Here is a 24,214-nt window from a genome sequence, read left to right as displayed (position 1 = left end):
GAAATAGATGGGGAAACAGTGGAAACAGCGTCAGACTTTGTTTTTTGGGCTCCAAAATCACTGCAGATGCTGATTGCAGCCATGAAATTAAAAGACGCTTGCTCCTTGGAAGGAAAGTTATGACCAACCTTGATAGTATATTAAAAAGCAGAGACATTACTTTGCCAACCAAGGTCCGTCTAGTCAAGGCAATGGTTTTTCCCGTGGTCATGTATGGATGTGAGAGTTGGACTGTGAAGAAAGCTGATCGCCGAAGAATCGATGCTTTTGAACTGTGGTGTTGGAGAAGACTCTTGAGAGTCCCTTATACTGCAAGGAGATCCAACCAGTCCATTCTAAAGGAGATCAATCCTGGATGTTCACTGGAGGGACTGATGCTAAAGCTGAAACTGCAATACTTTGGCCACCTCATGCGACGAGTTGACTCACTGGAAAAGACTCTGATGCTGGGAAAGGTTGGGGGCAGGAGGAGAAGGGGACGACGGAGAATGAGATGGCTGGATGGCATCACCGACTCTGTGGACATGAGTTTGAGTGTACTCCGGGAGTTGGTGATGGACAGGGAGGCCTGGCGTGCTGTGATTCATGGGGTCGCGGAGAGTCGGACACGACTGAGCGACTGAACTGAACTGAACTGATGACAAATCAAGACAGCATATTAAAAAGTAGAAACATCATTCTGCCAACAAAGATTTGTTATAGTCAAAGTTATGGTTTTCCAGTAGTCATGTACAGATATGAGAACTGGACCATAATAAAAAAGGCTGAGTGCCAAAGAATCGATGCTTTTGAATTGTGGTGCTAAAGAAGACTCTTGAGAATCCCTTGGACTGCAAGGAGGTCAAACTAGTCAATCCTAAAGGAAACCCAACCCTGAATATTCATTGGACAGACTGAGGCTTAAGTCTAATACATTGGCCACCTGATACAAAAGAGCTGAGTCACTGGAAAAGACCCTGCTGCTGGGATAGATTGAGAGCAGGAGGAAGAGGGAGCAGCAGAGGATGAGATGGTTAGACAGTATCACTGACTCGATGTACATAGATTTGAGCAAACTGTGGGAGACAGTGAAGGACGGAGGAGCCTGGCCTGCTGCACTCCATGGGATTGCAAAGAGTTGGACACGAACTTAGGGACTAAACAACAACAGCAACTGGAAAAAGAACAGCACATGGGCAGTGCCCAGTGCTAAGAATGATATCCTAGCCACTGCTCTCTCCCCCCACAAGCCTTACCACCATGAAGCATGCAGGCAAGATGCCCTTAGGCTCAGCCTCACCAAAGGCTGGGGACTAGAATTAGTCCAGAGTCCTTAAACCTGCGATGTTTCAGGACCCCATCATGGCTAAAAGCTCTAGCTCTTTTAAGTCCAACTCTGCTACTGGCTGTTTGACCCTGATCAAAAACCTGAATTTCATCAACCTGAAAAGCAGTACCTACTTCATAGAGCAGTTGTAAGGATTCAGTCAGGATACACTAATAAACAGTACCTGTCTCTATGACTTCCACAGAGGAAAGCTGTTATCAAAAGCCAAGTAGTATCTGCTTCAGTTCAGTTCAGTCGCTCAGTCGTGTCCGACTCTGCGACCCCATGAATCACAGCACGCCAGGCCTCCCTGTCCATCACCGACTCCCGGAGTTCACCAAACTCATGTCCATCGAGTCAGTGATGCCATCCAGCCATCTCATTCTCTGTCGTCCCCTTCTCCTCCCGCCCCCAATCCCTCCCAGCATCAGTTTTTTCCAGTGAGTCAACTCGTCGCATGAGGTGGCCAAAGTATTGGAGTTTCAGCTTTAGCATCAGTCCTTCCAATGAACACCCAGGATCGATCTCCTTTAGAATAGAGTGGTTGGATTTCCTTGCAGTCCAAGGGACTCTCAAGAGTCTTCTCCAGCACCACAGTTCAAAAGCATCAATTCTTCAGCGATCAGCTTTCTTCACAGTCCAACTCTCACATACATACATGACCACTGGAAAAACCACAGCCTTGACTAGACAGACCTTGGTTGGCGAAGTAATGTCTCTGCTTTTACCCTGATGGAAATCCCAGCTTGTCCCATCTGAACAATGGGTCTAGGCTTTGGCTTCCCCAGGCCCAGACAGTACAGGATGCCTATGCTGGACTTGAGTCATGCACATGAGTATCGCTCAAAAACAGTCTGTTGAACTACAGAACTAACCCTGCTCAAATTCACCACGAATCAGAAATACATGGGGGATCAGATTCTCCATAGGATAAGACTTGTGAATAATCCTGAATAAAATCAAGGTGGCTGCTTGCTGTGCCCTCTGGATATCTGAATTGTTGCTCACTTTCTGTCCCTAACTGCAGATCAACTATATCAAAGAAATTCTCGCACTGTTAAGAAAGTTCTAGGACCCATAACAGATTTCCCCACCTAGGGAACCAGAAAAGGGACTGAGAACGCCCAAAGAATTTGACTTTGGAGACCAGCGGATTTGATGACAGAACTTTAACAGGAATGGCGAAAGAGACTCTTGGAGGGCACAAACAAAAACCTGTGTACATTAAGAGCCAGGACAAAGGAGTCTCCTGTGAAGACATGGGTCAACAGTTTGCACTCAGTCCAAACAACAGGGAGGGAACAGCCCCACCCATCAACAGAAAATTGGATTAAAGATTTACTTAGCATGGCCCTGTATCAGAACAAGACCCAGATTTCCCCACAGACAGTCTTTCCCATGAGGAACCTTCCATAAGCCTCTTATCCTTATTCATCAGAGGGCAGACAGAATGAGAACCACAATCACAGAAAACTAACCAAACTGATCACTTGGGCCACAGCCATGTCTAACTCAATGAAACTATGAGCCATGCCCTGCAGAGCCACCCAAGACGGATGGGTCATGGTGGAGAGTTCTAACAAAACGTGGTCCACTGGAGAAGGGAATGGCAAACCACTTCATTATTCTTACCTTGAGAACCCCATGAACATTATGAAAAGGCAGAAAGATAGGACACTGAAAGATGAACTCCCCAGGTCAGTAGGTACCCAATATGCTACTGGAGAAGAGTGGAGAAGTTAACTCCAGAAAGAATGAAAAGACAAAGTGAAAACAATGTCCAGTTGTCCAGATGTGACTGGTGATGGAAGTAAAGTCCGATGCTGTAAAGAACAGTATTGCATAGGAATCTGGAATGTAAGGTCCATGAATCAAAGTAAGAAGTGGTCAAACAGGAGATGGCAAGGGTTTGAACATTGACATTTTAGTAATCAGTGAACTAAAATGGACAGGAATGGGCGAATGTAATTCAAATGACCATTATATCTACTACTGTGGGCAAAAATCCCTTAGAAGAAATGGAGTAGCCCTCACAGTCAACAAGAGTCCAAAATGCAGTACTTGTGTGCAATCTGAAAAACAGAATGACCTCGGTTCGTTTCCAAGGCAAACCATTCAATATCACAGTAATCCAAGTCTATGCCCCAACAACTAATGCCAAAGAAGCTAAAGTCAAACGGTTCTATAATGACCTACAAGACCTTCTAGAACTAACACCAGAAAAAGATGTCCTTTTCAACATAGCGGACTAGAATGCAAAAGTTGGAAGTCAAGATTTCCCTGGAGAAACAGGCAAGTTTGGCCTTGGAGTACAAAACAAAGCAGGGCAAAGGCTGATAAAGTTTTGCCAAGAGAACGCATTGTTCTAAGCAAACACCTTCTTCCAACAACACAAGAGACAACTCTACTCGTGGACCATATGGTCAGTACCAAAATCAGACTGATTATATTCTTTGCAGCCGAAAATGGAGAAGCTCTATACACTCAGCAAAAACAAGACCAGGAGCTGACTGTGGCTTAGATCATGAACTTCTTATTGCCAAAGTCACACTTAAATTGAAGAAAGTGGGCAAGACCACTAGACCATTCAGGTATGACCTAAATCAAATCCCTATCAAATACAGTGGAAGTGAGAAACAGATTTAAGGGGCTAGATCTGATAGACAGAGTGCCTGATGAACTATGGACAGAGGTTCGTGACACTGTACAGGAGACAGGGATCAAGATCATCCACAAGAAAAAGAAATGCAAAATGGCTATCTGAGGAGGCCTTACAAAAGCTGAGAAAAGAAGAGAATTAATCATTTCATGCAAAGATGGGCTTGATAAAGGACAGAAACGGTGTGGACCTAACAGAAGCAGAAGATATTAAGAAGAGGTGGCAAGAATACACAGAACTGTACAAAAAAGATCTTCACGACCAAGATAATCACGATGGTGTGATCACTCACCTAGAGCCAGACACTTGGAATGTGAAGTCAAGTGGGCCTTAGAAAGCATCACTACAAAGAAAGCTAGTGGAGGTGATGGAATTCCAGGTGAGCTATTTCAAATCCTGAAATATGATGCTGTGAAAATGCTGCACTCAATATGCTAGAAAATTTGGAAAACTCAGCAGTGGCCACAGGACTGGAAAAGGTCAGTCTTCATCCCAATCCCAAAGAAAGGCAATGCCAAAGAATGCTCAAACTACCACACAATTGCACTCATCTCACACGCAAGTAAAGTCATGCTCAAAATTCTCCAAGCCAGGCTTCAGCAATATGTGAACCGTGAACTTCCAGATGTTCAAGCAGGTTTTAGAAAAGGCAGAGGAACCAGAGATCAAATTGCCAACATCCGCTGGATCATGGAAAAAGCAAGAGAATTCCGGAAAAAATTCTATTTCTGCTTCATTCACTATGCCAAAGCTTTTGACTGTGTGGATCACAATAAACTGTGGATGAAGCACAAGCTGGAATCAAGACTGCCGGGAAAAATATCAATAACCTCAGATATGCAGATGACATCACCCTTACGGCAGAAAGTGAAGAGGAACTGAAGATCCTCTTGATGAAAGTCAAAGAAGAGAGTGAAAAAGCTGGTTTAAAACTCAATATTCAAAAAACTAAGATCATGCTGTCGGGTCCCATCACTTCATGGCAAATAGATGGGCCAACAATGGAAACAGTGACAGACTTTATTTTCTTGGGTTCCAAAAGTTGCTTCGGACGGTGACTACAGCCATGAAATTAAAAGACGCTTGCTCCTTGGAAGAAAAGCTATGGAAAACCTAGACAGCATATTAAAAAGCAGAGACATTATTTTGGTGACAAAGGTCTGTCTAGTCAAAGCTATGGTTTTTCCAGTAGTCATGTATGAATGTGAGAGGTGGACCATAAAGAAAGCTGAGTGCCGAAGAATTGATGCTTTCCAACAGTGGTGCTGGAGAAGACTCTTGAGAGTCCCTTGGACTGCAAGGAGATCAAACCAGTTAATCCTAAAGGAAATAATTCCTGAATATTCATTCATTTGAAGGAGTAATGCTGAAGCTGAAGCTCCAATACTCTGGCCACCTGATGCGAAGAACTGACTTACTGGAAAAGACCTTGCTGTTGGGAAAGACTGAAGGCAGGAGGAGAAGGGGACAACAGAGGATCAGATGGTTGGATGAAATCACTAACTCGATGGATATGAATTTAAGCAGGCTCCAGCAGTTGCTGAGGGACAGAGAAGCGTGGCATGCTGCAGTCCATGGGGTCACAAAGAGCCAGGCGCGATTGAGCAACTGAACTGAACTAAATTCTGTCCCTAATCTGGGGCAATTTTCCAGTCAGTTCCAAATTTCATTCCCGTTCCACTAGGTTCCAAGTGTGCAGATCTGGAAAAAGCCAGGATTTCTAACATGGTACTGATTTACGTTCATTTAATGGAACTACCTTCCCAGTGGTCCTCCTGCTATCCCTCTGAAATGGATAGCCTCAGCACAATCTGGGCACCCCAGAACCAAATTTCATTACTAACAGAATATCATCACTAATTAATCCCATTTTTCATTGTTAGTACACTGTAAGAGCTACACTGAAGTATAACTCTAGGAAATAATTACTGCCATTTCATAGGAAAAGAAATCTAAGTACACAGAGGTCAAGGAGGTATCTAGAAAAGGAGAAACTAGAGCAGAGTAATTAATTAACAGGATGAGCTCTGCAAGCAGACAACCTGTATCTGAATCATGGCGATGCACCAAGTTTGTGACCCTCAGCATATAACTTTGAAATGGGACAGCTGTACCTCCTGGACTGGTGGATACAGGAAATGAGATGTCCCATGTAAAATGCTCTGCCCTAATACCTGGCTCATAAAAAGTATTCGCTAAGTGTTAGATTTTACTGTAATTGTTATTATCAGAAAGTTGGTGACAGGATCAAGTTCCTCTTTTCCTAGAAAAGTGCTCTCGTCAGCAGCCAGGCCAGGTCTCCTGGGGCAGTTCAGGAATGCTGATGCCCCAAAAGCCCACAGTAGCTCTCCTGTTCTTGCAGTAAGTGACTCTGGTCTCCTGTTTCAGCTAAAGTGGCATACATGAGTGAAATGGAGTGACAGACAAGAAGGGGTGCGACGAAAGGAAAGGCAGAAAGAATAAAGGGAGAAAAAAAGCTGCAAACCAGGAAACATACTTCTAGGCATAGCTTTAGGGGTTTACTTGAAAGATCAAAGGCAGTAACTGCTTAGTTTATGTTGGACCAAGATAAGCCTCCAGCTTTTCTCCTCCATTCTCAGATCTAACTGCTTCTGCCTCTCTCTCTCCCTCCTTTTGCATCAGCTTCCAGCCTCCCTCCTCTCCTGTGGCAGACCCAGCTGCTATTCCTAGGGGTGGGCTTGGTTGCTTGCTTGGTCCCAGGTCTGGAGCTGACACTGCTGGGCTAAGGGCAGTCCCAGAGATCATGGTCCCAGTGAATCCTAAGGCTCCACAGCCAGCCAGAGAAGGGAGATCAGCAAAGTGTTTCTAATTCTTACCCAGCTCCATGAAGTAACAATCAGGCAAATCCCTGTATTCTAGGACTGATAGTCTACCTTTGAAACAGAATCACCTCTATGGGCAGAAAGACCATGAAGGGCTAAACCACACAAAGATGATAGAGACAGGAAAGGAGAGAGGAGTATGAACCGGTGTTATGGAAAGGAAGGTGGAGGGGCTGATGAAGAGGAATTGGTATTTGTTATCTGCTTCACATATGTCATCATCTTCAAGCTTCACAACCTACGATGTCAGTGGTCTTACAGATTAGGAAACTGAGGTTTCTTAACCACTAAGCATGGGACTAGGAAATGAAGCAGTTTGTCAGGCTCCAAAATCTACTCAATGGGAAAGTTTCACAGAGACGATGAGTCTTGTTCTGGTCCTTCAGTGACTGGGAGCATAAAGTGAAAAAGAGAGGCAAACGGTCAATCTGGTTGGTCCAGGTTGAGAGAGGATTTTAAAATGTTTATCAGTAGCAATAATCTTTTAAGTCAGTTGCATGTACTGAGGAGACTAACATGAATTATCACTTTTAACCAACTACAACTCTATGAGGAAGAAAATCTTCACTTTACAGGGGGATAAACTGAACAGAGTTTAAGGGATTTGGCCTGAGGTCACACAGCCAATCTATAAAGGAAAAGGGATTCAAACCCAGGAGTCTGATTCTAAACTCATCATATTATATCACTGGTCTCACTGCTTACTGTTCTTCGCTATGCTGTTCCAGGTGGCAGAGTGGTAAAGAATCTGCCTGCAATGCAGCAGACACAAGACACAGGTTCAGTACCTGGGTCGAGAAGATCCCCTGGAGTAGGAAATGGCAACCCACTCGAGTATGCTTGCCTGGAAAATTTCATGAACAGAAGAGACTGGTGGGCTATAGTTCATGGTTGCAAAGAGGCAGAACCAACTGAGCATACACACACATGCCAGGATATACTCTTCCCCTAAGGAGATGATGATAGCCCAAGAAGAAAAAATACATTATCAATACGTGGTTGTACTCCAGAGGTACTGAGTCAGTAGGATAACAGTAAAGTCTCAGGAAGCCTTCAGTTCTGGTCTGGGATGTCCCTAAGTAACGTATGCTCTTGAACAAGTCTCTTAACCTCTCTGAGTTATGTTTCCAACATTAAAATCCTTTGAAGTCTAACATTCTGGGACAACCTTTATTTTTTGACATGCAAAGAGGCTGAAGTTCTAAATTTGCAAGCCTTCTGAGAACAGGGCTTTTGCCTCCTCAATAAGCAGCTTTCATACTTCTTGCCCAAGCCTACTAGAGCCAAAGGAAAATGGGAAAGTCAGTCTATTCCAATCTGAACAAGAAGTGAAAGGTGACACTGTTTTTGCAGCCTTCCCTCTCCTAATCATCTTAGTTTGATCTCTGCAGGCTAAGAAAAGACCCTGACATATAACATATGGGCTTCCCAGGTGGCGTTAGTGGTAAAGAAACCATCTGCCAGTGCAGGAGACGCAAGAGACATGGGTTCAACCCCTGAGTGTGGAAGATCCCCTAGAACAGGAAATGGCACCCACTCCAGCATTCTTATCTGGAAAATTCCATGGGCAGAGGAGCCTGGCAAACTAGTCGAGGGGGTCACAAAGAGTCAAACACGAGACTAAAAATGAGCACAGGTGATATGGAAAACAGAGCAAGCTGGCTCATTGTTGTACCTGGTTGGGAGCTTAAAAAAAAAAACGAGGCAAATGCTGGTACCAAAAGGCAAGGCACCTGAGGTCTACTCTGATGACTTCTTTGAAAGGAAATGATCCAACCCACTTCTCCCATCTGTTCCCACCTAGAGCCTATTCAGAAGCAAGAAGCCACTAGCAAACGTTAGTGCTTTTACATATTACAGCAGTAAGAAACCCATCTTTACAACTTTCATCCAAACAATTTGTACAGCTAATTGGGCACATGTTTTTACTTCTTACTATATATGCCAGACACCTAGCTGCCAGGGGCTGAAGCAGCTATAGTGGCAAAAGCCATCCCCCTGAGGAATCTCAAAGCAAGACCACGAGAGTCTCTTGATGGCAACTGGCAGATGTAGTTGCTGAATGACCTGAGAAACAGTCGGGAAATGGGTAGTATCCATTTTTAAACTACCTCTTAGAAAGTAAACTTGCAAAAATAACAAACAAGGAGGAAAGACTGGAAGGAGTACTTTAAAATACATGGTCTTCTGCTTTCTGTCATTTGGAACTTGGGACTTACAAGATCACCTTTGTAGATTAGGTCTCACCTAGAGCTACTTGGGAGAAAAAGCTGTTCCCTCTGCCAAAGCAAATGAGGAGTGTCTGCTATTTTCATGCTTTTAAGACTTTTTGTCTTTAAAATGTACTGCAAGCAGCAAGCTAAGACAGCAGTTCCAGTTAGGGATGGGTTGGAACACATGACTTTCAAAATCCACCAATCTCAAAATTACAAAAAGAAGAGGGGGATGGGGAAAAGGAGGAAAGAAAGGAAGATAAATTTTTTAAAGAAGAAAATAAACCAATTGGTTATATTTCTGTAAAATAATCTTACGTCACAGGACTAAGACCAGTTAGCTTTGTACAAAATAATTTTTCTCTTCTTTTTGAAAGATTCTTATGTTCCTTACCTTGCATACTTCAAATATACTGAGAATATATATGCAATTGAGGTCTGAGGACTGAGGCTACTGTGGGCTGGCCAGAACAAATACTACTTGCCAAATTCAACAAAGTCAATACATACATATTATAAAGTTCCCAAATACCAAAGAAACAAGCATTTTTGGTCTCTGGGTTCCAGAGCTGCAACATATTTAATCCCACATGACTCAAAATAACCAAAAAAGAGCTGAATTATTTTACTGACCCACACTTGGAATATTTTTGCTGTCACTATTGATCTGGACAAGTCTGACTGTACACTTATGTGCAAAGTGGACATCATAAGGGGCATCAGATTTCTACGCTGGTTACTCTTTGTGTTTCTGCACCAGCTTTTTCATTAGCTAAATTTACTGTTTACAAACAGAGGGCCGTCTTGGGTTTCTGCTCCATCAGTTCAGTCGCTCAGTAGTGTCTCCATGGACTTTGCGACCCCGTGGACTGCAGCACACCAGACTTCCCCCATCGACTCCCAGAGCTTACTCAAACTCATGTCCATAGAGTCAGTGATGACATACAACCACTCACCCTGTCATCTCCTTCTCCTCCCACCTTAAATCCTTCCCAGCATCAGGGTCTTTTCTAACGAGTCAGTTCTTCGCATCAGGTGGCCAAAGTATTGGAGTTTCAGCTTCAGCATCAGTCCTTCCAATGAATATTCGGGACTGATTTCCTTTAGGATAGACAGGCTGGATCTCCTTGCAGTCCAAGGGAATCTCAAGAGTCTTCACCAACACCACAGTCCAAAAGCATCAATTCTTTGATGCTCACAGTTCAAAAGCATCAATTCTTTGGATCTCTTTGCAGTCCAAGGTTCTCTCAAGAGTCTTCTCCAACCCCACAGTTCAAAAGCATCAGTTCTTCAGCTTTACAGTCCAACTCTCACATCCATACACGACTACTGGAAAAACCATAGCTTTGACTAGACAGACTTTTGTTGGCAAAGTAATGTCTGTGCTTTTTAATATGCTGTCTAGGTTGATCATAGCTTTCCTTCCAAGGAGCAAGCGTCTTTTAATTTCATGGCTGCAGTCACCATCTGCAGTGGTTTTGGAGCCCAAAGAAATAAAGTCTGTCACTGTTTCCATTGTTTCCCCATTTATTTCCCGTGAAATGATGGGACCAGATGCCATGATCTTAGTTTTCTGAATGTTGATTTTTAAGCCAACTTTTTCACTTTCCTCTTTCACCTTCATCAAAGGCTCTTTAGTTCTTTTTCACTTTCTGCCGTAAGGGTGGTGTCATCTGCATATCTGAGGTTATTGAAATTTCTCCTGGCAGTCTTGATTTCCAGCTTGTGCTTCATTCAGCCCCCCATTTCATATGATATACTCTGCATGTAAGTTAAATAAGCAGGGTGAAAATATGTAGCCTTGATGTACTCCTTTCCCAATTTGGAACCAGTCTGTTGTTCCATGTCCAGTTTAACTGTTGCTTCTTGACCTGATGTTGCTCCATGGTACCACGATAAAAATAGCCTGACCGCTACACTCTTTAACTCTGGTTTTAGCTTGGAGCTCATCCTCAGAATACAAGCCTCATCAGGTCACAGTGAAGGTAAAACCACTGGTTAGGCACCAACTGCCTGCTTCCAATTAGCATATGATACCAGACATCTACCAGATAATTTACATTTACTAGATAATCATTCCTCAAACACCCAAACACATCAACTGTTTGTTTTTCAGTCACCTATAGAATTCAGTAGTTACTGATGAAAAATAGTTAACTGAAGTTGAGATATGGTCTTTGTATCTAAGAAAGACAAAAAAGGAAACTATGAGTCAAAAGATGAGAAAGGAATCCAATATAAAGATGATAAATGACTGCATGCAAATGTCTTCTTAGAGGGGCACCTGAATGACCATAAATGTACAGATGTAGTTTCTAGAGCCACATATCCTCTAAACAGATCTCAGGTTCATCACATGGTAACAAATGTGATGCTTGCTAACATTTAAATGTTTGCTAATTCTTTGGGCTTCCCTGGTGGCTCAGAGGTTAAAGCGTCTGCCTCCAATGCGGGAGACCTGGGTTCCATCCCTGGGTCGGGAAGATCCCCTGGAGAAGGAAACGGTAACCCACTCCAGTATTCTTGCCTGGAGAATCCCATGGATGGAGAAGCCTGGTAGGCTACAGTCCACGGGGTCACATAGAGTCGGACACGACTGAGCGACGGAACAGAATGGAATTCTTAAAAAAAAAAAAAAATCTAAATCCATTAAGGCCACATTTATCATTTTTTTCCAGAGATCCATGATGGAAGCTGCTAAAGCTTAGTAGATAATAAAAGGAAGAGTGACAGAAAAAAAGATCTGTATAATAAAAGAATATCTTTTTTCGTCACATCAGTAAGCTGGTCAGAGAAGTAAGACCTCTAAGGATTTCTTTCTCACTGCCAAATTCAAAACCATTACACAGTTATTCTGTAAAGTTTAGAAAATATGCAGTAGCATAAAGAGAAGAAGTCCCCTAGTACCCCACCCCTGCCACTTCCCAGGTGGCTCAGTGGTAAAGAATTCTCCTGCCAATGTAAGAGACTCTGGTTTGACCCATCTTGGGAAGATCTCCTGGAAAAAGAAATGGCAACTCACTCCAGTATTCTTGCCTGGGAAAACCCATGGACAGAGAAGCCTAGGAGGCTATAGTTCATGGGGGTCCCGAAAGAGTTGAACACAACTTAGCAACACAATCCCTCCACCTAAATTAGTATTTTGGAATATATCCTTTCAGTGGTCTATATAAGCATGTAGGTGGCACACATAAATAAATACATGCATGGTCATAGTACACATATCCAACTTTTAAACAAAACTGAGTCATAATGTACATTCTATGTTGCAAACTGTTTTGAAAACACTTTTTCATATAAATCTTCCCTCATCAAATGCTTTAAAAGAGCTGCAAATCAATGGCCGTACCACTAAGACTATAGCAGTATTACCACTGACACACCAACTATTTCAAATAACCCATAAACTGTTTATTGCCTATGACTTCAATCTGTCAAAAATTTGGTGCTACACTGCAGAAGGGTTGCAGAAAGGTTGAGACTCTCTGTTAAAACATATTTAATTGCCAGATATGTCTTTTCACTGATAATTTGTCAGTTTAAATTCTAATGGTTGGACATTCAGTTTGCTTCCAACAGTTCACTATTATAAACAATACTGGGATAATAAACAGAATATGCAGCTAAATTCAGCTCCTGAGACTAAACTCACAGAAGTGGAACAACAGATCAAAGACTGTGCAAAAAGATATTATACGTGTATGTGTTTGTGTATGAAAAGTGAAAGTATTAGTCACTCAGTGTCCGCCTCTTTGCAACCCCATGGATTGCAGCCCAAGTGCCTCTGTCCACGGAGTTCTCCAGGCAAGAATACTTCTCCATGCCCTTCTCCAGGGGATCTTCCTGAGAAGATCTTCCAGGGATTGAACCTGGTTCTCTGGCACTGCAGAAAGGTTCTTTATCAGCTGAGTCACCACATAAAATCAATCTGAATTCAAAAAAAGTAGTATCAACTTTATATAATGGGAGTGTACTGGGACTGCGTATTTCTCCCAACATCACCTGGTAATATTTGTCAACTAATTCAATTTCTTAAAAAAACAAAACCCAATACCTTACCAAAAGTACTTTTAGACATTATATTTTAGGAAAAATATCAAACTGCCAAAGGAGGATGGAAAACATGAGAGACCATTTGCTTCATTATAAATTGCATCAAAAGACTGACAAATCCAACAATTTTGGCTCCAAGGATTTCAAGACAGTACTGTTAAATGATGGGGGTGGGGTGCAGAGTAGGGGGCAGAAAGAGATTAATCATGTTTCAATAATATCTAAATTCCCCTGATTTATTCTTTCAAAAGAAAATGAACCTTTCCCCATGTCCCATACACACACAAAAAAGATAAAGCCCATCTAATGAAAAACAGTCTAATGATAATAATAGATCTAATAAATAATAGTCCCCTTATCATAAGTTGAAACTCCAATACTTTGGCCACCTCATGCGAAGAGTTGACTCATTGGAAAGACCCTAAAGCTGGGAGGGATTGGGGGCAGGAGGAGAAGGGGATGAGATGGCCAGATCACCGACTTGGGACATGGGTTTGGGTAGACTCCAGGAGTTGGTGATGGACAGGGAGGTCTGGCGTTCTGCGATTAATGTGGTCGCAAAGAGTTGGACACGACTGAGCGACTGAACTGAACTATCATAAGTTTAGCATTGGGGGTAGAAGGGTCTGACCCATGGACTTGAACCTGAGTGAATCACATGCCCAGGGAGCAAGAATTTCATTCAAAATGAAACTATGGTGCACTTGAAATGTTTAATAGTCTGGATTCAGACCACAGACTTAATATATGGCCTTTTAGCTTCAGATTGGATCAAAGGCTTGCAGCAGAGACTCATCTGCTCCCCCAGCATCCAGGTTCTTTATCAGTTGGCTACTCAATTTTCTTCACTAGAAGATCCAACTCTCTCATTCTTAGTCATGTACGTTGGGTAGGGCTGATAATGAACTATGCGACTCAAGCCCACCAAAGTCTCCGTATGCCCTTGGCTTTCAACAACTGGGTCAGGAATATGCAGGAGACCTAAGTCAGACAAAGTGAATCTTAGCACTAAAAGCAAGGAAGGTTGGAGCTGCTTTGGTCTTCTTATCAGAAACAGCACCAAAGAAAATAATAATGCCTATCCAAGGGTCATTGTGAGGGTCAAATTGTCTCTTCTTATCAGATGGGTCTCAATTTAAATGCGTGTTAAGACACAAGAATAAAACCAGTGCCAAGAGACAAAATCAGTTTTAAAGGCATTATCTGAACCCAGAATCCAACTGTACCTAAAGTCAGATCAAAGCCTGAACCTCACAGTTGTATGAGCCAATTAATTCTCCTTTAGCATAAGCCAGATGCCAGTTTTCCTGTCACAACAGAAACAGTCCCGACCAAGACACAACTATGTCACTCAGATCTATTTACAGAGCAAAGAAACAAAAGATCTGATACCATGGTCAGAGACCAACTTAGCAGGCCACAATTTCAACCAAACATATCAAGAGACTTCTTAGTTGAACACTAGGACCAATGATCCCAAACTTGAGCAAATTGTAAAATCTCACGACAACTGGGTGGACCATGAGGATGCTATTTGAAAGATGATATGACTAAGAGAAAAAGAATCTTTCTTGCAATTCTTACCATCTTCAGCCTCCTTCAAGCAAAAGTACCACAGAGCACTTTCAGCTGCTTTATCCTATTGTGTATGCTTCTGTCATCTTCACGTTTCCAAGGAAGAACCTCCTCCCAGCACTCAGACACCATGTGAATGACTGCAAAGTAAAAACTCCTCCAAGTCTTTCCCTATGCAATAACATGATCAATCTTCTGACTAACATAGGCTACTGGATCTAAACCACGTCCTATGAAACTGAAAGACCAGACCTGACCAGAACTTTGCTACTCTTTTGGTTTCAATTACTATTATGGAAACAATTTCTCTTCGGTGTCAAGTACTAAAAAGTCTACTTAGAAAGTATTCAGGTTTTGAAGACCGTGATAGGAAATGCTCACGTTAGTGTGTCTTTATTGGAAATATATTCCCTGTAGGTTGAAACCTGAGGCACCAATGTTTGGACCTTTTTTTTTGGTCAAGTTACTTATTTCACAAATGTGCACTCATGGTGTGAGCAAAGGGTACATTAATGAGGGTAAAGATAAGCAAATAATTAAATTAAAAAATATAGGGGACTGGAATGCGAAAGTAGGAAGTCAAGAGTTCCCTGGAGTAACAGGCAAGTTTGTTCTTGGAGTACAAAATGAAGCAGGGCAAAGGCTAACAGAGTTTTGCCAAGAGAAAGCATTGGTCATGGCAAATACCCTCTTCCAACAACACAAGAGACGATTCTACACATGGACATCACCAGATGGTCATTATCGAAATCAGACTGATTATATTCTTTGCAGTCGAAGATGGAGAACCTCTATACAGTCAGCAAAAACAAGACCGGGAGCTCACTGTGGCTCAGATCAAGAACTCCTTATTGCCAAATTCAGACTTGAAGAAAGTAGGGAAAACCACTAGACCATTCAGGTATGACCTAAATCAAATCCATTATGATTATACAGTGGAAGTGACAAATAGATTCAAGGGATTAGATCTGATAGACAGAACTAATCCATAGTAGAACTATGAACAGAGGTTTGTGACACTGGACAGGAGGCAGTGATCAAGACCATCCCCCGCCTAGAAGAAGAAATGGTTGCCTGAAGAGGCAAAATGGTTGTCTGAGGAGGCCTTACAAATAGCTGAGAAAAGAAGGGAAGTGAAAGGCAAAGGAGAAAAGGAAAGATATATCCATTTGAATGTAGAGTTCCTAAGAATAGCAAGGAGAGAAGAAAGGCTTCCTAAGTGAACAATGCAAAGAAATAGAGGAAAGCAACAGGATGGGAAAGACTAGAGATCTCTTCAAGAAAATCAGAGATACCAAGGGAACATTTCATGCAAAGATGGGCACAATAAAGGACAGAAATAGTATGGCCCTAACAGAAGCAGAAGATATTAAGAAGCAGTGGCAAGAATACACAGAAGAAATGTACAAAAAAGATCTTAATGACCCAGATAACCATGCTAATGTGATCACTAACCTAGAGCCAGACATCCTGGAGTGTGAAGTCAAGGGGGCCTTAGGAAGCATCACTACAAACAAAGTGAGTGGAGGTAATGGAATTACAGCTGAGTTATGTAAAATCGTAAAAGATGATGCTATTAAAGTGATGCACTCAATATGCCAGCAAATTTGGAAAACTCAGCAGTGGCCACAGGACTGGAAAAGCTCAGTTTTCATTCCAATTCCAAAGAAGTACAGTGCCAAAGAATGTTCACACTACTGCATGATTGCATTCAATCCACATGCTAGTAAGGTAATGCTCAAAATTCTCCGAGAGGCTTCAATAGTACATGAACCAAGAACTTTCAGATGTACAAGCTGGATTTAGAAAAGGCAGAGGACCCAGAGATCAAATTGTCAACATCTGTTGGATCATAGAAAAAGCAAGAGAATTCCAGAAAAAACATCTAATTCTGCTTCACTGACTATGCTGAAGTCCTTGACTATGGATCAGAACAAACTGTGGAAAATTCTTTAAAAGATGGGAATAACAGACCACCTTACCTGCTTCCTGAGAAACCTGTATGCAGTCCAAGAATGGACTCGTTCGAAATTGGGAAAGGAGTACATCAAGGTTGTATATTGTCACCAGGCTTATTTAACTTATATGCAGATTACATCATGAGAAATGCGGGGCTGGATGAAGCACAAGCTGGAATCAAGACTGCCAGGAGAAATATCAATAACCTCAGATATGCAAAAGATACCACCCTTATGGCAGAAAGCCAAGAGAAACTGAAGAACCTCTGATGAAAGTGAAGGAGGAGAGTAAAAAAGCTGGCTTAAAACCCAAAATTCAGAAAACTAAGATCATGGCATCTGGTCCCATCACTTCATGGCAAATAGATGGGGAAACAACAGAAACAGTGACAGACTTTATTTTCTTGGGCTCCAAAAATCACTGTGAACAGTGACTGCAGCCATGAAATTAAAAGACGCTTGCTCCTTGGAAGAAAAGCTATGACAAACCTAGACAGCATACTAAAAAGCAGAGACATTACCTTGCTGACAAAGGTCTGTCTAGTCAAAGTTGTGGTTTTTCCAGTTGCCATGTACGGATGTGAGAGCTGGATAAAAGGCTGAGTGCCAAAGAATTAATGCTTTTGAACTGTAGTGATGGAGCTTCTTGAGAGTCCCTTGGACTACAAGGAGACCAAACCAGTCAATCCTAAAGGAAATCAGTCCTGAATTATTTGTTGGAAGGAGAAATGCTGAAGCTGAAGTTCCAATACTTTGGCCACCAGATGAGAAGGGCCAACTCATTGGAAAAGACCCTGATGCTGGGAAAGACCGAAGGTAGGAGGAAAAGGGGATGACAGAGGAGGGGATGGCTGGGTGGCAACACCAACTCAATGGACATAAGTTGGAGCAAGCTCTGTGAGATAGTGAAGGACAGGCAAGTGTGGCATGCTGTAGACCATGGGGTCGCAAAGAGTTGGATAGACTGAGCAACTCAACTGAACTGAACTGAATGGTCATTTACAATGCTCTCAATTACAACGATCTCTGCCCTAGCACACGAGATCCTTCACCATGGCAGCAGCAGCGCTGTGGGCAGGCTGGTGCCGCTGCCCACAGAGATATTTTGGCAGCAGAGTCCATCTCCTCTCCAGCCACAATCTAGGGGCGCTACCCCATGGTACCTACCAGCTGCCCAGCAGAGGGGAGAGCTAACCCTGTCCAAATCCTATTCTTCTGGAAACAGAAAAGGGTTTCTCTCTGGTTTGCTCAATAACATCAAAGAGGAATTAGCCAAAAACAAAGAAATGAAAGAAAGTATTAAAAAGTTCCGAAACAAGGCCAAGAAGCTGAACGAGTCAGATGCATTCCAGGAAGCCAGGAGGAAATACACAACCACTGAACTGAAAACCCAGTGGACGAGCGAGGTGATCAGGAAGAAGCTAGGGGAGATCATGGGCACTGTCAAGGAGAGTCTTGACGACGTCAGTAAAAGTGACCTTGGCAGAAATATCAAGGAGGGTGTGGAAGAAGCAGCCAAGACCGCCAAGTAGTCTGCCAAGTCGGTGTCCAAAGGTGGGGAGAAGCTTGGCCGGACCACTGATTTCAAAGCCCTCTCCCAGGGCATGGAGTCTGTCAAGGAGATCAACGAGAGCATCCTGGGACAGACTGGCCCCTACCGGCAGCCCAAGCGGCCCTGGAAAAGGAAGGATTTCGACAGAGAGAAATTCAAGGAAGAGAAAATGTTTGAGGGCAATGGGAGGCACTGGGGGTCATGCTACACAAGGACTCCAAGTGGTACCAGCAGTGGAAGGACTTCAGGGACAACAATGTTGTGTTCAATCGGTTCTTTGAGATGAAAATGAAATATGACGAGTGACAACGCCTTCATCTGGGCGTCCCGCGTACTGACAAACAAGATCACAGACTTGCTGGGGGGCCTGTTCTCGAAGATGGAGATGTCAGAGGTGCTCAGAGAGATCCTGCATGTAGACCCCACCATCGATAAGGACCACTTCCTGTAGCAGTGTGAGAATGACATCATCCCCAATGTCCTGAAGGCCATGATTTCCCAGGAGCTTGACATTCTCAAAGACTGGTGCTATGAAGCTATCTACAGCCAACTGGCCAACCTGATCCAGCAGGGCCTAGGGTCTGGGCCTCCAATTCCACTCCCGCATCGTGGACACTGACAACATTGATATGGCCATGGGCACGATGATGAAGCAGGGGCCTGTGCTGATCATCACCTTCCAGGCCCAGATGGTGATGGTGATCAAGAACCCCAAAGGCAAGGTGGTCGAGGGCGACCTGGAGACGGTACTGCGAATGCTGTACGTGTGGATCTGCCAAGACAAGGATGAACTAAACCCCTATGTGGCCGGGCGGCTCCTGGACATCTCAGCATCCAGCACAGAGCAGGTCCTCTGAGCACGGCGGCCACGCCCGGGCCCTCCAGGACTGATTACTGAGGACACGTAGGGGACAGGCGTCTACCTGCAGCAGCCAGACCTCTGTCAGCTCTGCCCCCACTCTGCCAGGCCGGCTGCAACACCGGATGGATGGAGTGGGAGGGTAGGGGGCTGCATCAGCTCCTGGCCCCCTGGCAGGTTGCTGGCCAGAGGGCTCCAGACCAGGCACTCCTTCCCAGAACCAAGCAGTGAGGCCTGGGCCCACTGGCCACACCAGCGATGCCATTTTAGCTTATTTTTTTTAAAAAAGACAGTGCCCTTGTTATCCTGTACAGAAGCAGAGATTTGTAAATAATAAATCACCAAAGTGCCAAAAAAAAAAACTCTGCCCTAGTAAGTAGGCCTTACTTTCCAAAAAAAAAACTATGAAAAACATCCTAAAAGAAAGCAGTGGTGTACAGGCTGTATTTGTCATCACCTTTGAAAAGTTGAAGATAGCTTTGGATTCCAGAATTAAATGTACATACATACTCACACTCAAATTTTGCATCCCAGGATTGAGGGGTCCATGAATACAACTTTTCTGAACTGCCTGAGGGTTTTACCTGCACTGCAACCACTTTCATTTCTTTTACTCAAAACCAACTACATATATTTCAACTCCTACAATTGCCCTTCTGGGAAGGACATGATATGCTTTGGATGCAGAATGACAGGGTCTGTACAGCCCAGCTCTATTCACTTTCCACACATACTTAGTTACCCTGCATCTGTTTTCTCACCTGAAAATTGGGACAAGGGGTCACTGTGAAGAATAAATGGCTTCTTCATATCAGAGGGTTTCACTTTAAATGCTGAGATGTATTCTTTGTCCAACCAATGTAAAGTATCATCTCCCTCTGATCCAGCACACTATTTTATTTCTTTAGCAGATACCACTCTCTGAAATTCTTGTTAACTTATTTATTGTCCACTCCCCCTACTAGAAAGCAATTTCCAGAAGAGTGTAAACTATTTTATTCAACATTTTGTCCTGGGCACCTAAGCTTTATCATGTAAGTAAATGTTTTGATAATATCTATTGAATAATAATCTCTGATATTTATTGAGCACTCTGTACAAGGTACTAGTCTATGCATTTAAATGTATTAACTCATGATTGAATAAATGATGAGTATGACCGGTGGCTCAGAGGTTAAAGCGTCTGCCTCCAATGCAGGAGACCTGGGTTCCATCCCTGGGTCGGGAAGATCCCCTGGAGAAGGAACCGGTAACCCACTCCAGTATTCTTGCCTGGAGAATCCCATGGACGGAGCAGCCTGGTAGGCTACAGTCCACGGGGTCGCCAAGAGTCGGACACAACTGAGCGACGGAACGGAACGGATGACATGCTTAGCACTGTCCCTAGCACAGTTAGTTCTCAATAGATGATAGCTATTTATACCAATTCTATGATGTTATCAAATACTCAACAGTCAAGGAACTTGAGCCCTAAGGATGTAGAATAGGCCTTAATTTCACCACTCAAGAGCTGGTTCCTAAGATCCAATTTCTGGACACCTCGCCTCTCAACACCCCACTACCCTCAAAGAGAAAACAGGAAATTGTCTCATTGTTTCAAATTATTCCCTATCTCATCAGTTAACCAGATAATGTGATACAAACACAGCTTCTCAGTCAGCAGTATATAGTCCCATGTCTCCTTACTCCACAAGTTAATTTTCACCTCAAACACAGCAAAAGCCAAAATTTGAAGCTAAAATTGGGAGATATTCACCCTGTAGTACCTCTTTTTGACCTGCAACTTAGTCCCCTGGAAAAAATCCACATAATAATGGAAATCACTCCTGCCTGTCCTTCAAGCAAGGGTGAAAGTCCAGACAGTTTATTCAAGCCATAGCCATGCAGCACTGTACGAAGTTCCAAGGGTTCTCCAAGCAATGAAAAACCTTCTGGTGCTGGTCCAAACTGCTTCCTCTCTATCACAATAAACAAAGGAATGATTTTAAGGTGTCTAGAGATATAAGGGCAAAAGCCAGCAGCTTGTTTGCACGCTATATAGTGAACATGAAGGACTGACAGCAAGTTTTACACTTCTTAAGATATTTTTCCACTGTAGTATTTTTAAACATTTGCTTGATGACAGATTGGCTTTTAATTCTGAGGGATGAAGCACATTCCCTGCAAAGAGGATAAGGGGTGTGGACCATCAAGGCCCTGCATCTCTTTAGAACCACTGCAGACAACAGACTATGTTTCATGTAACTGCCAAGAAAAGGCCAAAACCTGAAGTCCTAATCAGGGCCTTCACAGCCAGATGTACTTGCCAAGAAAGCAAAGGGCAGCTTCCACCTCTGCTGGCTGGCAGACCAGCACACACATTCTGCCTAGCCATGTGAAACAGTCAGCTCTTGCTCTTCCCACCCTTAGGCCTAGTATTTGGAGTAGCGACACCAGTGACTTTTCTAGGAGAGTATTTTCTAAAAATAGAACTTCCACCTTCAGGTTTAAAACTGAAAAGAAAAATATCCAGAATTAGAAGTCTGTGTTAACACAATACATTGAAAATTGTAAGTTTAAGCACTGGTAGTTGGGGACAAGGATCACACTACCATATGACTTTTCAACAAGTCATAAAAAATAGTACAGGCTTGTTTAACAGCAGGCATCTACCAGTAATAGAGTTAAGAAGTCCATGTGCCAGAGGAAGGAAAACTAAACTGATACTCCTCCTGCATTTGTTTCAGCAGTGATGGGACTGACACAAATGAACTGCAGCAGCAATTTACAAGACAGAATCATTAATAAACCTTTTATGGAGGCTAGTTGAAGAAGAAATGTTTGAAACCCTGAATTGACTCATTTTTCAGAAGTTAAATCAGTTTAACAGGGAGGGAAACCCTCTAAATGACAATAAATCACTAACTGAAACATTACAGGATTCCTAACAGCCATTCTTGATTAGCATACCTTTGTGTCAAAAGCAAAAACCAAGTGCCAGCATTTTAAATCAGTCTGGTGGAACTAGATGAGAACAACAAAAATTAATCTTCAGGCCTAGATGGATACTGTCCGGATAATAAGATGATAAAGACCTCCTCAAAGGGCTTCTGGGTACCATAAATTATATAACAAATCTACTTCTGCCAGGCAGCCAGGATTAACTCCTATTCACTCAGCATGGGCTAATCAAAATGGAAGCATTATTATCCACCACTGCTCTGAAAAAGACACAGCATGTTGCTCACTGCACATCAGTTTGCTGACATCACTACTCATTGTAAGAGAAGTCACTTAAATACTCTGTTAAATTTAAATACACCTTTCGTACTTGTTTCTTACAGGTCAAAAAGAAAAAAACAGAAAAAGAAAATATTTCATTAACTCCTTCCTCAGTAAGTTCTTCTGACTGAATATTTTTTACTGTCTATGATGACCCCTATTTTATTTTATTTTTTTTAAAGGAACTACAACCTCATTTATTATTCATAAATCTTGAACTAGTCTCCATTTACCATTTGATTTCTTTATACCTAGAATAGGAGTGTTGCATGGACTGTTACAGGGAATTAATAGTCCCTGCTCCTTTAAATTTTCAATGATGGGTTTTAACCCTTCCTTAACCTCAGGTTTCAGTGGGTACTGTTTTTTATGTGGAAATAAGTGCGGGTCTTTGAGCTTGACAACTACAGGAACAGCATTTTGTGCTCGACCCACAGATTTTCCATCAGCCCATACCCTAGGATTTACATTTTGTTCAATTAAAGGGAGAGAAAGGGAAGGCTCCATATTCATGAAAACAGAGGCATGGACCTTGCTCAGTATATCCCTCCCCAAAAGGGGTGAGGGAGACTCTGGCACAATCAGAAACTCGTGTGAAAATAGCACCGAATCCCAGTCACAACTGACAGGAACACTGAATCAATACGTTTTGACTCGTCCAGACAGTCCCATTACGGAAGCAGATCGGGAAGAAAGTGGCCCAGGGGCTTCAGTAAGCACAGAGTAAGTTGCCCCAATGTCTAAAAGGAAATTGACGGATTGGTCTCCCACAGTTATTAATACCCGGGGTTCCTCAGGTGTAATTAGGACGGGAGCTTGTGTGGGGACCCCCGGGCACCTTCAGTCCTGATTGTCTTGAGAGTCTGACCCCGGAGACCTACACCTCTGGGGGCAGTCTCTCTTCCAGGGTGGTCCTTTGCAGACCAGACATGGTGATGGGGGCGGCTTAGATGCTTGAGGGCAATCCCGCTTGAGGTGCCCCTCCTTTCCACAGTAATAGCAGGTCCATCCCTTTTCACCTGGGCCCCTCTGGGCATTTTTCTCAGGCTGTTTAAGAACGTTTTTCATAGCCATTGCGAAGGCTTCCACCTTTTCCTTTGTCTTTTTCTGCCTTTCTTTTCCTCATATTCCCTACCATGATAGACTGTCTGAGCCAGTTGTAACAGAGTATCTAAAGACTGATTTGGTCCATACACCCGTTTTAATAGCTTATGGCGGATATCTGGAGCCGACTGAGTGAGAAATCTATCCTTTAAGATCACTTTTCTCTTGTGCTTTACAGAACCGGTCTACTTGTAAAAACGTATTATACTTAAGAGAACCTCCAACTGGCCACAGTTTGCCGTCCTCCAATGGATACTGTGGCCACGCAGTATCACATAGGAAGACCAGGTGTGTCTTCTGTAAGCCCTGGGGATCAAATCTATCCCAGTTTTTCAGGATACAGTTCAAAGGAGTGAGGCTGGAATTATTAGCTCCCATCTGTAAGAGAGAAAAAAAGCAACCAGCGCCCTCTTTCTACCGGAGGCGTCCCTCCCTGCTCTAGATGGGGGTGTAGACAGATTTTACACCAAAGCTTTTCTTCCCTGGTTGGACTTAATCTGTCCCTTACCGACGCAGGCACCATACTCGTCCCTCCCAGTTCTACCACTGAGGCGGGGTGGGGATGCCCCAGGGGTAGACCCAATGGCATCCCTGACTGACGTCCAGCTCTTCACCATTAACCTCCTTTGCCTCTGATGCCACCCGGGGTGCAATCAGAGTAACCTTCCAGAATGCCTCCCGAGCTAAGACGGCTGGGGGAAACATTCGTCACCTGAGTGCCTATGCACGACCCAGAGTATATTCCTGACCACAATAAGACCGATACGAACATTAAATTGAGATGTTCCTTCCAAGTGCCACCACATCAGTGTAAGAGCCTCCTCTGGTCCA

At 43.2% G+C, this 24,214-nt stretch overlaps 1 protein-coding gene and 1 pseudogene across 5 annotated transcripts in view; one reads left to right on the top strand and one right to left on the bottom strand.

The window, feature by feature from the left end:
* Window positions 1–24,214, bottom strand: part of DCUN1D3 (defective in cullin neddylation 1 domain containing 3) — a 59,981-nt gene that overhangs the window by 15,000 nt on the left and 20,767 nt on the right. The window lies entirely within an intron of this gene.
* LOC129545433 (mitochondrial import inner membrane translocase subunit TIM44 pseudogene) lies at window positions 17,661–19,016 on the top strand (annotated as a pseudogene).

This window comes from Moschus berezovskii, chromosome 27 (genome assembly GCF_049115385.1).
Source record: "Moschus berezovskii isolate FMDL1 chromosome 27, NW_MosBer_1.0, whole genome shotgun sequence".
Taxonomy (NCBI): Eukaryota; Metazoa; Chordata; class Mammalia; order Artiodactyla; family Moschidae; genus Moschus; species Moschus berezovskii.
The sequence above is the reverse complement of the archived record's forward strand: the minus strand, read 5'-3'. Positions and strand labels throughout refer to the sequence as shown.